Source organism: Trichechus manatus, unplaced genomic scaffold, assembly GCF_000243295.1.
Source record: "Trichechus manatus latirostris isolate Lorelei unplaced genomic scaffold, TriManLat1.0 scaffold00087, whole genome shotgun sequence".
NCBI classification, from domain to species: domain Eukaryota; kingdom Metazoa; phylum Chordata; class Mammalia; order Sirenia; family Trichechidae; genus Trichechus; species Trichechus manatus.
In genome coordinates, this window is record NW_004444023.1 from 583,409 (window position 1) to 598,837 (window position 15,429).

Here is a 15,429-nt window from a genome sequence, read left to right on the forward strand (position 1 = left end):
CAGCTCCTCTCATCTAGGCCTGTCACCAACAATAGCCCTTCTGATAATCAGATCCATTTGTCTAGGGAAAAGGGGTGGGTCCTAATGGGTGGGAGGGGCAGGGCCTGAGGATTTTGGGAGTAGTGGAGGCAAAGTCCTCTGGCTGTCCTACCCAGTCCCACACCCTGCCCACAGCCCATTACCAACCCCCTCTCCCTGCCTGCCTCTGATCTATTTGTCCCTCTGCCAGGGAGAGGGAGGAGGGTCCTAGAAGCGTGAGAGGGGCTAGGGAGGGCAAGGTCCAGGCCGGACTGACCCCTAGGCCTTCCCATCTTTCAAACCCAGGCTCTTGTGGGCTCTGCCACATCTCTGTCTAGCAGAGGTGGGTCCAAGCAGGTGGGAGGTTGGGATCTTGGCTTTGGGGAGCGGAGGCTTTGCTCTGAGGTCAAGGTCTGCTGGGGGGAGCAAGAGGGATCTTCGTCAAGGGACGGGGATGGGGACTTGGAAGAAGGAGGCTGGGGCAGGAGATGAATCTACCCTGGGCGGGGCCAGAATCGGAACTGAGGGAAGGGGTCTCACCGTTGCAGTATTGCAGCAGCGAGGACGTGTCGTAGAGGCCGCAGAAGGCCGGGCCGCGCTCCGCCATCGCCCCGCCACAGCCACCACTGGCCCCCCCGGCCCCAGCCAGGGCCCGGTGCCCCACCTAGGCCCTGCCTCCCGTTGCCATAGCAACGCCCTCCGTTCCAGCATCCCCAGCTCGGCCCGCCCGGCATCAGGCGGCAGGCGCCGGACCTGGCACCCGAGTCATCCCCCAGGATGCCTAGAAAAAGGGGTCGGGACACCCCAGGCCAGGCACCTCCAACACAGTCCTCGGGCCGGGATTGGCTGCGCCGAGATGCCCCTTGGTACTGTCTGGCCCCGCCCACAAGCGGCGCTTCTTCTCTCTGGACCCTCGCCGGTTCATGACCAATGAGAGCCTGTCGCGCACGTCCCTCCACCAATAGAGATGCAGAGGGTTTGGAAGGGGCAGGGCCTTCTCTGCTTTTCAGCCTGAGGCGTAGCCCCCGGCTCTGGGAGGAGGATGAGGTGGAAGAAGACACTCCCATATCCCCCAAACCTCTTCGCTAACCATTTATTGGATTCCCCAAAAACCCCCTTGCAAGACCAGGGACCGACCCTAAAGCCTCGAAGCCACGCGGATATCCACTAGCTCCGCCCATAAAGTCTTATTCTAGCCCAGTCCGTAGAGCCCTTTTTTATTAGATCTAGACCCGCCTCCACGGCTCTTAGCTCCACCCCCAGAATCCTGCCGGAGCCGACGTTCTATTCCCGCCCCCCAGAGCCTTTAGCCTAGCCCTCTTTAGGTCTGAAGACTGTAGTACTTTGCTCAGTTCACAGAGCCCTTGACCCGGCCTTCTTATAGGATTAGCTCCGTCCCAGGAGTTTAGACCCCCCCTCCCCCTCCCCTCAAGTCTGTTAATCCCTCCCTAACCTTTCCTTCCACATTCCTAGCTGTGCCCTCTGGCCCTTAACTCCGCCCTTAGAGCCCTCGTTTCCCACAACCGTATTATCCAGTCCGGGTTTTGGCATAGGCCCAGCCATGAGGCGAAGACCGGCTGGTGGTGTCAGTCGGAGCTGGCTCCGAAGTCGGGGGAGGAGGGGAGGGCAGAAAACCTGATAATGGATTTGAAGAAGACTGGCCCGCCTTCCCCAACTCCCCACTGAGGGTCCCCATACCATGAAATGAGCCATACCATGTTTACCAGACGAGAGAAGCGGGGCCAAGAGGAAAGAGATTTGCCTCTGGACACCAGGGAGACGGTAGAAAACAGGGCTTTGGAACCATACTTAACTGGTTCGAATCCTGACGCCACCACTTCTGGCTGTGTGACCCTGAGCCTCTTAAAAGGAAGGGGGAGGTTGTGTCATAACCGTGCCTATCTCTTTCACTAAGGAGCCCTGGTGGCCCAACGGTTAAGCGTTTGGCTACTAGCCAAAAGGTTGGCGGTTCAAACCCACCGGTGGCTCCACGGGAGAAAGAACTGGCGTTCTGCTCCCATAAAGATTACAGCCTTGGAAAACCTATGGGGCAATTCTACTCTGTCCTATTGGGTCGCGATGAGACAGCAACGGGTTTGTTTGGTTTATTATGCGCCAAGCTCTGTTCTAGGTGCTGAAGTTACAGTAACAATCAAGTCAGCCCCAGAGTTTGCTCTCGCTGTCTTACAGTCCTGGTGGCACTCACGTCACTAGTGGGGTGAGGGCGTGCGGATGGCACCTGGTGACACTGTCGGAGGGGGTGACACCAAAATGTCTGTCTATAAGTTTTTCGTACAGTATTTCAGTAGAATTTATGTTTTATAAAAATATCCCTGGAGTTAATTATAACAACAAAAATATTTTTCAAAAGTCCAGCTCACAAAAAACAAAAAACAAAAACCTCATTGCTGTATAGTCTATTCCGACTCATAGTGACCCTATGGGACAGAGTAGAACTGCCCCATAGGATTTCCAAGGAGCGGCTGGTGGATTCAAACTGCCGACGTTTTGGTTAGCAGCCAGGCTCTTAAGCACTGTGCCAGCCGGGCTCCGAGCTGTCATTATTATCCGATTATAATGACGCTTGGAATAACCTTAGCCGGTGCAACAAACGCACGCTGTTGTTTTCCTGATTCTGATGTTTTTATAGTAAGTGATTTTGTCAAATTTTCTGGTGTTTAGCTACAATATTGTGGTAATTAGTATTTGTGAACCTGTATCAATAAATTTTTTGAGAATGAAGTAGTAATTAAAGGAAAAGAAGGATAAAAATCAAAAAAGGCTTCCACTCAGTTACTAATAATGTAACTCAATGTAGAAAGATTTTACAAAACAATTTTAGTGTTACTATTCATATCATCATGAAATAGTACAGGTAAGCAATTTACAACTATATTTATCACATATGATCATATGATTAAAATTGATAATAAACATTACTAAAGATTCTGTATGGTCTGGAATGAAAGGAGATCCATTGGGTGGGGGTGACACCATGAGTTACCACAGTGGGTGACACCAACCGCAGTGATGCCGCTGCCTGGTGGCACAGTGGTTAAGCGCTCTGCTGCTAACCGAAAAGTCGGCAGTTTGAACCTATCAGCCTGCTCCATGGGAGAAAAGGTGTGACAGTCTGCTTCTATAAACATTACAGCCTTGGAAACCCTATGGGGGCAGTTCTACTCTGTCCTATAGGGTCGCTATGAGCAGAATGGGCTGATGGCAATAGGGTTGTTTGTTTTAGGTTAGTCTTTCAGTTCAATGTAGGAGAAAAGTCATCATACCCAAAACAGGTAACATTTATTGAGCACTCACTGTGCTAATCCTCACCACAAGTCCTATTTTCACTGCCATTTTACAGATGAAGAAATAGACCAGGAGCTGGTAAGATAATTTCAGATGATAAGACAAGGTGATATGATCAAGAAGAATGGAAAGGTGAAGCTAATTTAGGGAGGGTGGAGTCAGGAAAGATCACTCTGAGGAGGTGGCATTTGAGCTGAGACGTAAATGACAAGAAGGAAGCAATCGTGGATGGAGTTGAACGGGGAAGCTTTTCAGGAAGTGGAAACAGCAAGTGCAAATGTCCTGAGGTAGATATGAGTTTGAAATATTCCTGGAGCAGCAAGAAGGCTGTTGAGGATGGAGCAGGGAGTGACAGGAGAGTAGGAGGAGATGAGGTCAGGAAGGTGATGGGCTAGACAAATCATGTAGGGCCTTGTGAACTTGGGAAGATGTTTTCAGTTTGTCATCGAATCCTCCACAAGCCCCAATGAGGCCACACATGTAAATCACACAGTAGCTCAGCACCTGGCACATAGTCCTGTCGCCATGGAGTCAATCCTGACTCATGGCACCCCCATGTGTTACAGAGTAGAACTGCTCCATAGGATTCTCTTGGCTGTAATCTTTACAGAGGCAGATCACCAGGCCTTTCTTCTGCAGTGCTACTGGGTAGGTTTGAAACACCAACTTTTGTGCCACCAGGGGACCCTCCTGGCGCATAGTAGGCACACGTAAATGATAGCAAACCCGATTCACTTCCCATTGGATGCCTACCACATATGTGCCAGTCACCAAAATCAATAATGGGCATAAAGTGGTGACCAAAATAGATGTGAACCATTCTCATTCTAGGATCACAGCTGATTTTATGACTGATAGAGATAAAGCAGGAACCCACATTTCCAGCCTCTCAAATTAATTCCCCTCTTCCCTCATCCCCCAGTAACTCAGATTCCAGGGGGGTGGGGGAGAGTCACGCTCCTACATACTCCACTGTGAAGCAGGCTGCAATGTTCTCAGGACTGTCATACAAGTGTCCCCAGAGGCCTGTGGGAGCCCAGGGGAATTCGGATCCAGGGGTCTCCATATGGCTGGGGAGGGGGGTGGAACCAGGACCAGGATGAGCAACAACCGGCAGAGGAGCTGGTGGCTTGTGGGAGGGAGGGGACACACAAAGATGAATCTAACTCAGAGCCTGCCCTCCCCTGCCCTCCAGGGAGTTGCAGCCTGGGCACAGAGACCAGACACCAGTTAGGTCTTCCTGCTCTGCAAAATGGGAGTCATCCCAGGACCCGCCTCCCAGGGGAGAAGAGCAGTGAACTCATATTTGTAAAGTGCTCTGCACAGCGGCTTTTGGGTACAGTTAATGGAGCTAGTTTTATTACAAGTGCTCTCCAAGAGCAGCGTTAAGGGCCTGGAGGACAGGAGTGTGGGGGTGGGGGTGGCTGTGGCGGGGATGGAGGAAGGAGAGGGAGAGGGGGAGGGGGAGAGCTCAGAGTCTCTCTTTGTCTTTTTTCTCGGTGTCTCTAGGTTTACTTCTCTCTGCTCTTTTTTTTTTTTTTTTTTTTTTTGTGCTTCAGGTGAAAGTTCGTAGGTCAAGTTAATTTCTCATTCAAAGATTAATACACAGATGGTTTTGCGACATTGGTTGCAATCCCCACGATGTGATAGTACACACTCCCTTTCCACCCTGGGTTCCCTGTGTCCACTTGACCAGTTCCTTTCCCTTCCTGCCTGCTTTTGGACAGGTCTTGTATATTTGATTGAACTAAGAAGCACATTCCTCACGTGTATTATTTTTTGTTTTATAGTCTTGTCTAATCTTTGTCTGAAGAGTGGGCTTCGGGAATGGTTTCAGTTCTGGGTTAACAGAGCGTCCGGGGGCCATAGTTTTGGGGGTTCCTCCAGTCTCTGTCAGACCATTAAGTCAGGTCTGTTTATGTGAATCTCAGTTCTGTTCTACGTTTTTCTCCTGCTCTGTCTGGGACTGTCTGTTGTGTTCCCTGTCAGGGCGGGCATTGGTGGTAGCCGGGCACCATCTAGTTCTTCTGGCCTCAGGCTAATGGAGTCTCTGGTTGATTTGGTCCTTTAGTCCTTTGGGCTAGTATTTTCCTTGTGTCTTTGGTTTTCTTCATTCTCCTTTGCTCCAAGTGGAATGGGACCAGTAGATGTTTCTTAGATGGCCGCTCACAAGCTTGTAAGACTTCAGAAGCTACTCACCAAAGTGGAATGTAGAACATTTTCTTTATAAACTACATTATGCCAATTGACCTAGATGTCCCCCAAGACTATGGTCCCCAGCCCCAGCCCCAGCTACTCTGTCCCTCAAAGTGTCTGGGTGTGTTCAGGAAACTTCTTTGCTTTTGCGTTGGTCCAGTTGTGCTGACTTTGCCTGTAGTATGTGTCGTCCTTCCCTTCACCGAAGCTGACCCTTGTCTACTGTCTAGTTATGGTTTTCTCCTCTCCCTCACTCCCCACCCTTGTGACCATCAACGAATGCTTTTTTCTGTGTTTAAACCTTTTCTTGAGTTCTTATAATAGTCGTCTCATACAATATTTGTCCTTTTGTTACTGACTTATTTCACTTAGCATAATTCCCTCCAGATTCATCCATGTTGTGAGATAGTTCACAGATTCATCGTTGTTCTTTATCGTTGTATAGTACTCCATTGTGTGTATGTACTATAATTTGTTTATCCATTCATCTGTTGATGGGCACTTAGGTAGTTTCCATCTTTTTGCTATGGTGAACAGTGCTGTAATGAACATGGGCGTGCATATGTCTATTCATGTGATGGCTTTTTTATCTCAGGTATATTTCTAGGAGTGGGATCGCTGGATCATATGGTATTTCTATTTCTAGCTTTTTAAGGAAGCGCCATACTGTTTTCCAAAGTGGTAGTACCATTTGACATTCCCACCAGCAGTACATAAGAGTTCCAATCTCCCTATAACCTCTCCAACATTTATTATTTTGTTTTTTGGGTTAGTGCCAGCCTTGTTGGGATGAGATGGTATCTCATTGTAGTTTTGATTTGCCTTTATCTAATGGCTAATGATCATGAGCATTTCCTCAAGTGTCTGTTGGCCTCCTGAGTGTCTTTTTTGGTGAAGTGTCTGTTCATATTCTTTGCCCATTTTTTAATCTTCATAGAAGCAGATCACCAGGCCTTCCTTCTGCAGCACCACTGGGTGGGTTCAAAACATCAACCTTTTGGTTAGCAGCCGAGTGCAAACCATCTGTGAGATGCATACATGTAAAATGCCTAATTCCAGTTTTCTAGTTGCCATCAACCTGATTCTGACCTATGGAGACCCCAAATGAGTCAGAGTAGAACTGTGCTCCAGAGGGTTTTCATGGATATTTTATAAAAGTAAATATAAAACGCTCATCTGCTAATCAAAAGATAGGCAGTTCGAATCCACCAGCCACTCCTTGGAAACCCTATGGGTCAGTTCTATTCTGTCCTATAGAGTCACCGTAAGGCGAAATCAACTTGACAGCAAGGGGGTTGATTTTGGTTTATTATTATTACTAGGAGCCCTGGTGGCGCAGTGATTAAATGTTCAGTTGCTAACTGAAAGGTTGAACCCACCAGCTGCTCCACAGGAGAAAGATGTGGCAGTCTGCTTCCGTGAAGATTTGCAGCCATGGAAATCCTATGGGGCAGTTCTACTCTGTCCTATAGGGTCGCTATGAGTCGGAACCAACTCGACGGCAATGGGTTTGTTTTATTATTATAATTATGGTCCCTGGGTGGTGCAGTTTGTTTGCAGATGACTACTAATCTAAAGGTTGGCGATTCAAACCCATCCAGAGGCACTGCAGAAGAAAGGTCTGGTGATCTGCTTCCATAAAGATTACAGCCAAGAAAACCCTATGGAACAATTCTGCTCTATAACACATGAGGTTGCCATGAGCTGGAATGGACCCGACAGCCACAGGTTTATTATTATTATTAGGAGCCCTTTGGTGGTGCAAATGGTTACCATGCTCAGCTGCTAACCAAAGGTTGATGGTTCGAAATCCACCCAGAGGCACCTTGAAAGAAAGACCTGGCAACCTACTTTCAAAAAAATCAGCCATTGAAAATCCTCATGGTTACTACGCTTAGCTGCTAACCAAAGGTTGACAGGTCAAGTCCACCCAGAGGCACCCCGAAAGAAAGACCTGGCAACCTCCTTTTAAAAAATCAACTATAGAAAATTCTCTGGAGCACAGTTCTACATGGGGTTGCCATGAGCTGGAATCGACTCGACAGTAACTGGTTTTACTGGTTATTATTATTGTTATTATTATTATTATTAATCTCTGACTTTCTCTCAGTCTGTCTTCCTCTATCTTTCTGATTCTTTGTGTTTGTCTTTCTACCTCTTCTGTCTTTCTCCCTGTTTGGATCTGTATTCATTTCCTGTGGCTGCTGTAACAAAGTAACACAAACCAGGTGGCTTAAAAGAACAGAAATTTATTGTCTCCCAGTTCTGGAAACTGAGAAGTCCAAATCAGGGTGTCGGCCATGTTGATTTCTACTGAGAGCTCTGAGGGAGCATCTGTTTCATGCCTCCCTCAGCTTCTGGAGATGCCGACAATCCTTGGCTTGTAGGTGTATCACTCTAACTTTTGCCTCTGTCTTCACGTGACCGGTTTCACTGTGTGTGGCGTGTGTGTGCATGCATGTGTATGTCTGTGTCTCTTTTCCTGTTTATAAGGACATCATTCACAATGGATTAGGACTCATCCTATTCTTGTATAACCTCACGTTAATGGATGCATCTTCACAAACCCTATTTCCAAAAGAGGTCACAGTCACAGTGTCAAATAAAACACAAATCCAGACTTTAATAGGGAGAAGTTTTATTCAGAAAGAAAAGGGGGGATGGACTAATAGTGGAGAAGGAGGACTACTGTGCTAGAAAGAACTCCAACCGTAAGCTCTGCAAGGGTCTCAAAGAGTTAGGGGAAAAGCCTTTTCTTTCATATCCAAAGCCCATTGCCAGCAAGTGGATTCAGACTCACAGAGATCCTGTAGGACAGAGTAGAATTGCCCCAGAGTGTTTCCAAGGAGCAGCTGGTGGATTTGAACTGCTGGCCTCTTGGTTAACAGCCGAGCTCTTAACCACTGTACCACCAGGGCTCCTTTACTTTTACAGAGACAGAGTGAACAGTGCTAGAAAGCCCCAGGTGCTGGAGAGGGGGACGAAAGGGTGGTGGTGTCATCAGATAGTAAATTAGAATGCTTTATGCAGAGGCCAGCCTATTTTCAGGGAGGGGCCCTTAAAGAGGAGGAGTATGCTGGCTCTGGGTAGGGGTGGGGCAGGGGTGGTTGAGTGACAGGATTGTCACCTTACACGCTGAACCTGGCTTTGATTTCCAACCAGTGCACCTTATGTGTGGCCAGCACCCGTTTGTCTGCGAAGACTGAGCGTTGCTAGCACGCTGAACAGATTTCAGCAGAGCTTCCAGACTAAGAAGGACTAGAAGGAAAGGCTTGGCAATCTACTTCCAAAGATCAGCCAGTGAAAACCCTATGGATCACAAAGCTCTGATCTGCAGCTGATCATGGGGATGGCACAGGACCGGGCAGCCTTTTGTTCCATTGTACATGGGGTCCCCATGAGTCGGGGATCTACTCAACAACAGCTAACCACGACAACAGTATGTTAGCTTAGGCTGAGGTTGGGCCAAAGCTTAGGGACTTGGGGGAGGGAGAGCAGCTTAACCAGTTTGGTTAACAGGTGCTTTGTTTCTGATTATCTGTGGGGACAAGCAATTCAGTTACTCGTTTAGGAGGCCAGGAATGGGAATTTGGAGGGCCTGTGTCTGGCCTTGTCCTGGGTAAGCAAGCGGGGGGCATCGGTGAGTCATATCTAACTCAATGGGAAAGGGTTTATTTGCAGTAAGCCTGGACATAAAGGGTGAGGGCATTTCTTTAACCATCGCTGTTTTCCGGTATCACAGGGTTCAGGGGATTAGGAGCCCTGGTGGCGCCAGTGGGTAAGCGTTCAGCTGCTAACCAAAAGGTTGGCAGTTTGAATCCACCAGCTGCTCCTTGGACACCCTATGGGGCACTTCTACTCTGTCCTGTAGGGTCACTATGAGTCAGAATCAACTTGATGGCATTGGGGTTGGTTTTTGGTTTTGGTACCAGGGGTTAGGACTTCAACTTCTTTTGGAGGTGACACAGGTCAATCTATAACAGGGTCTGTGCCTGGACTGGGAGCCCCGTGACGGCAGTGTGATGGTTAAGATTGTGTGTCAACTTGGCTGGGCCATGATTCTCAGTGTTTATATGTAATCACTCCTATGACTGAATATGCTGTGAGTAGCCAATCAGTGGAAAGGGAGTTTCCTTCGGGTGTGGCCTGCATCTGAATATAAGCAGACGTTCTGGCTTTTTGCTCGCTCTGGATCCTGCTGTTGCCTCCTGTTCGTCTGACCTCTGGTTCTTGGGACTTGAGCTGTCAGCTTAGCTGCCAATCTTGGAATTCCTTGATCTTCAGAGCCTGTGAGCGGAGCCCTGCTCTCCGACCTGCTGATCTTGGGTTCGCCAGCCCCTGCAGCTACGTGACATCAGGAGAAGCCTTACGGTCTTGCCTGTCAATCTGGGGATTCGGCGATATTCACAGCCTGTGAGCAAGAGCCCTGCTTTCCGACCCGCTGATCTTGGGTTCACCAGCCCCTGCAGCTATGTGAATTGGGAGAAGCCTCTATCCTGATCTACAGACTTGGGATGTTCCAGCCTCTACAATTGAGTAAGCTGTTTCTTTGATATAAATCTCTCTCTATATATATTTAAATGCTTTACTTGTTTTGCTTCTCCAGAGAATGCAGCCTAAGACAGGCAGGCAAGGACGGTCTTGTTCACCACGGTCCCCAAGTTGCCCAGCACAGGACCTGATACATATTAAAACCAAAAACCCAGTTACCAGCGAGCTGATTCCAACTCATGGCGACCTCATGTGTTACTGAGTAGAACTGTGCTCCATAGAGTTTTCATTACTGTGCAACCTTTCAGAAGCAGACTGCCAGGCCTTTCTTCCCAGGTGCCCCTGGGTGGGTTTGAACTGCCAATCTTTTGGTTAGTAGTCGAGCACTTAACCATTTGCACCATCCAGGGACTCCTAGGTACTAAGTAAGTATCTGATAAAATGAATTGAACCCTGCTCTGTGCTCTGTGACTGAGACAGCCCCAACCCTGCTCTCCTAGGGCTCACAGTCCAGTGAGGGAAATAATTATTTGTTCAATGAGTGAATGAATGAATGAGCTAACTAAGATGAGCTTGGAAAACTTGACAAAAATCAAGGGGAGGCATTTCAGACAGAGAAAAGTGCTGGAACAAAGGCTGGAGTACTGGGAAGAGTTTGAAGGGTTAGGAAGTCAAAGAAAAAAGGCTGACAAGCTCAGCAAAGGCCTTGGAGGCCATGGAGAGGAGCCTGGGCTTTTTCCCACAGGCACTGGGGAGCCAAAGCAAGTTCTGAGCAAGTGTCTTAGTTCCCCAGGGCTGCTGTAGCACAAATACCAAAGGTGGATGGCTTCAAAGAACAGAAATTTATTTTCTCACAATTCAATAGGCTAAAAGTCCAAATCAGCATTTCAGCCATGTTATTTGCGTCCTTGTTGGTAGCCCTGGGTGTTCCTTGGTTCCTGGGCTTGTAGATGATCCTGACACGGCATCTGTCTTCCCCTTGTGTGTGTCTCTGTCTCCGTTCTTGTGTTTTTATAACTCAGAAGTGATTAGGTTAGGACCCACCCTACACTGGTATGGCCTCGTTAACATAACAAAAGAAAAACCTCATTTCTAAACAAGATCACACGTACAGGTTGTTATTGTTGTTAGATGCTTTTGAGTGAATTCCGCCCCATAGCGACCCTCTGTACGACAGAACGAAACACTGCCCGGTCCTGTGCCATCCTCACAATCATTGCTATGTTTGAGCCCATTATTGCAGCCACTGTGTCAGTCTATCTTGTTGAGGGTCTTCCTCTTTTTCGCTGACCCTGGACTTTACCAAGCATGATGTCCTTGTCCAAGGACTGGTCCTTCTGATAACATGTCCTAAGTATGTGAGAGGAAGTCTCACCATCCTTGCTTTTAAGGAACATTCTGGCTGTACTTCTTCCAAGACAGATTTGTTCATTCTTCTGGCAGTCCATGGTATACTCAATATTCTTCACCAACACCGTAATTCAAACACATCAATTCTCCTTTGGTCTTCCTTATTCACTGTCCAACTTTCGCATGGATATGAGGCGAGTGAAAATACCATGGCTTGGGTAAGGTGCGCCTTAGTCCTCAAAGTGACATCATTTACAGGTACCAAACCAAAAAACTAAAGCAGTCATCATCAAGTTAATTCCAGCTAATGGGGACCCCATGTGTCCGGAATAGAACTGCGCTGCATAGGGTTTTCACGACTATCACCTTTCAGAAGCAGATTGCCAGGCTTTTCTTCTGAGGCACCTCTAGGTGGGTTCAAACCATCGACCTTGCAGTTAGTAGCTGAGTACTTAACCGTTTGCACCACTGTCTTAGTTAGCTACTGCTGCTATAACAAAATACCACAAGTGGATGAATTTAACAAACCGAAATTTATTTTTCACAGTCTAGGAGGGTAGAAGTCCAAATTCAGGGTGCCAGCTCCAGGGGAAGGCCTTCTTTCTCTGTCATTTCTGGGGGAAAGGTCCTTGTCATCAATCTTCCCTTGGTCTAAGAGTTTCTCAGCGCAGGGACCCCGGGTCCAAAGGACACACTCCACTCCCAGCACTTCTTTCTTGGTGGCATGAGGTCCCCCTCCTCTGCTTGCTTCTCTCTTTTATATCTCAAAAGAGATTGACTCATGATACAACCTAATCCTGTAGATTGCATCCTGCCTCATTAACATTAACTGCCTCTAATCCTGCCTCATTAACATCATAGAGGTAGGATTTACAGCACACAGGAAAATCACATCAGATGACAAAATGGTGGACAATCACACAATACCATGAATCATGGCCCAGCCAAGTTGACATACATTTTGGGGGGACACAGTTCAACCCATAACAACCACCCAGGGATCTTTTTACAGGCACAAGGGTTAGGATTTCAACACTTGTTTTGGGGGGACACAATTCAATCCAAAACAGCAGGGGCAGGACAGGGGCAGTTTGTGCTTTAGGAAGACCCCTTTGTCTGCCTGTGCAGGGGGCTGGCTGGGAGGGAGAGAGGCGGGTGGGACTGGGGCAGGATACTAGGGGAGAGGAGGGTCCTGGATCACAGCATGGGTTAGAGGGCGGGGAAGGGGGTGCCATATTCAAGAAACCTGGAGGAGACCACTGCCTAAGCCAGCCTGCCCTCCAGGATGCCGGGAACGGGGCCGCAGGACTTGTCCATCACCACCAGGGGGCAGCCAGGGACCTTCTGGGCTCTAAACTCTCAGCAGCTCCTCCCAGGTTGGGGATATTTGCCCCTGGGTTTGGAGATGGGAGAAGGCTGGAGCTGTTTGTGGAGCCCCAGCTGGGAGCCTCCCTGCTGTCCTGCCCCCCACCCTGGCTTCTGGCTCCCCAGAGCCCCCACCCCACCTCACCCAGCAAGAGATTTAGTCAACACAGTCCCAAGCTGCTTCTGGCAGAACAATATTTGCCCTCAGGATCTGGGGAGGTTGCTATGGAGACATGCCCCCGCCAGGCCCAGAGAGGGCGAGGGGATCCATGGTCTCCTCTCTGTCTGATTGTGTCTTTAAGAGGGTTTATCCCCACATTTAGGTGGAGAGTTTACTGCCCTCTCCCCAGCTCTCTGGGTTCTAAGTCTCTCCCTCTCTCTGAGTCTCTGTCTCTTTGAGATTCTATCTCTCTGTCTCTGTTTCCTTCTCTGTCCCTGTCTATCTGTGCCATCTCTTTGTCTCTGTCTCTGTGTATGTCTCTCTCTGGATGCCTGTCTCTGGATCCCTGTGTTTCTGTCTCTCCATGTCTCTGGGGCTCTGTCTGTCTTTGGGTCTCTGTCTGTCTCTCTCTCTCTCTCTGGATCCCCACAGTTTGCTTTTGTCTCTCTATGATCTCTGGATCTGTGTCTATTTTTGTCTTGGGTTTTTTTTCTTCCTCTGTCTGCACCCCTGTCTCTGGAGTGCTGTCTGTCTCGGGGTCTCTGTCTTTTAGACAGCAACTGTCTGCAACCCTGAATCTCAGGGGACTGTATCAGCCCCCCATTTCTGGCCTTAGTCACCATGGGGTGTCGCCTCTCCCCATCCCTCTCTGCCTCATTTCTCTGCACCATCTGCCTGCGCTCCAGGCCCCCGCCTGCTCCCCACAGGCCCTGCTTGCCCAGGCAGCCCCATGGGGGGAGGCCAAGGCCTTCCAGCTCCTTCCCAGTCTGTGCCTCCCGCATCCTGTGGGGGTAGGGGGACAATATTAGGAATAAGGAAGGCATCTAAGGCCTGGTCATTGGACAGGGGAGGGGGAGGAGAACAAGAGCTGGAGGGAGAGAGAGATAGACAGACACCCAGAAAGAAGACGGGAAAACAGGACAAGAAAAAGGAGAAGGCTTAAAGATGGGCAAAAAGAGACTGATCGGGAGAGAAAGACCAATAGAAATGAGCACAGAAGCAGAACGACACTGAGAGAAAACAGAACAGGAGAGAAATGACAGACAGACAGACAGACAGGAGAGAGAGATAGAGACGAGCTGAGTGTGGAGTCAGAGCAAAGGAGACAGGAGCGATTCAGACCAAAGGAAGACAGACAGTGGAGAGAAGCAAGATAGACAACAGAGAGAGAGAAAAGGAGGGAGGAGGGAGTGGATAGCCAGACCTTTCTTTCGAGGTTTCTCTGGGTAGACTCGAACCTCCAACCTTTTGGCTAGCAGCTGAGCACGTTAACCATTTGCACTACCTAGGAATTCCAGAGACAGGAGTAGAAAAGGAAAATGGAGATCCCATCTGATGGAGGACAGTGTGTTGAAAGGCAAGGAGAATGGGGATCTTCTCTTTCGGGGTCCCCTGGGGTCTAGAGGCACACATGGCTGCCTGAGAGGGGTTGGGTGACAGGGAGGGGGCATGGCTTCTTCTCTACTCAGTCCTAGGGCAGAAAAAGTTCCAGAAGACCTGAGCTTAGGAACTGGAGAGGGCTTGTGTCCACCCCTCGGGCCCTGCAGAGAGATGCAGCCTGAAAGACAAAGACCCAGAGGACCCCCGGGGGGCTGGGCTGTGCAGCAGGGCTGGGCTGTGCATGGGGCCTGGGCTGTGCAGGGGGCCTGGGCTGTGCAGGGGGGCTGGGCAGGGACCCAGGCATCTACCTGTACCCACCTCCCCCTCCTGTCCTCCATGCCCACCTCCCACTGAGCCCTGTGTTTTCCTCAAGGGGTGACAATGGAGGGGGGATGGAGGGCTGACTATGGAGCGGGTGAGGAGGACTGCCCGCAGAAGCTGGAGGCCACCCCACTCATCTCCCCATCTCTTGATCCTGGTCATCTCTGTCCTCAGGACCCCGTCTTTCTGGCTGTCTCACCATCCATCTCTGTCTCTCTCCCAATCTCTTTTAATTTATTTTTTGTTTATTGTTGTAGTTTAAGTGAAAGTTTACATTTCAAGTTAGTCTCTCATACAAAAATTTATACATACGTTGTTATGTGACCCTAATTGCTCTCCCTATACTGTGACGGCACACTCCTCCTTTCCACCCCTGATTCCCCATGTCCAGTCAACCAGCTCCTGACCCTCTCTGCCTTCCCATCTCGCCCCTGGACAGGAGCTGCCCATTTAGTCTCATGTAGCTACTTGAGCTAAGAAGCGCACTCTTCACGAGTATCATTTTATGTCCCACAGTCCAGTCTAATCTGTCTGAAGAGTTGGCCTCGGAAATTGTTTTAGTTCTGGGCTGACAGAGAATCCTGGGGGCCATGCTTTCCGGGGTTCCTCCAATCTCAGTCACACCATTAAGTCTGATCTTTTTACTAGAATTTGAGTTCTGCCCCCCACCCCTTTCTCCTGCTGCATCAGGGACTCTCTGTTGTGTTCCCTGTCAGGGCAGTCATTGGTGGTAGCTGGGCACCATCTAGTTCTTCTGTTCTCAGGCTGATGAAGTCTCTGGTTTATGTGGCCCTTTCTGTCTCTTGGGCTAATACTTTCCTTGTGTCTTTGGTGTTCTTCAT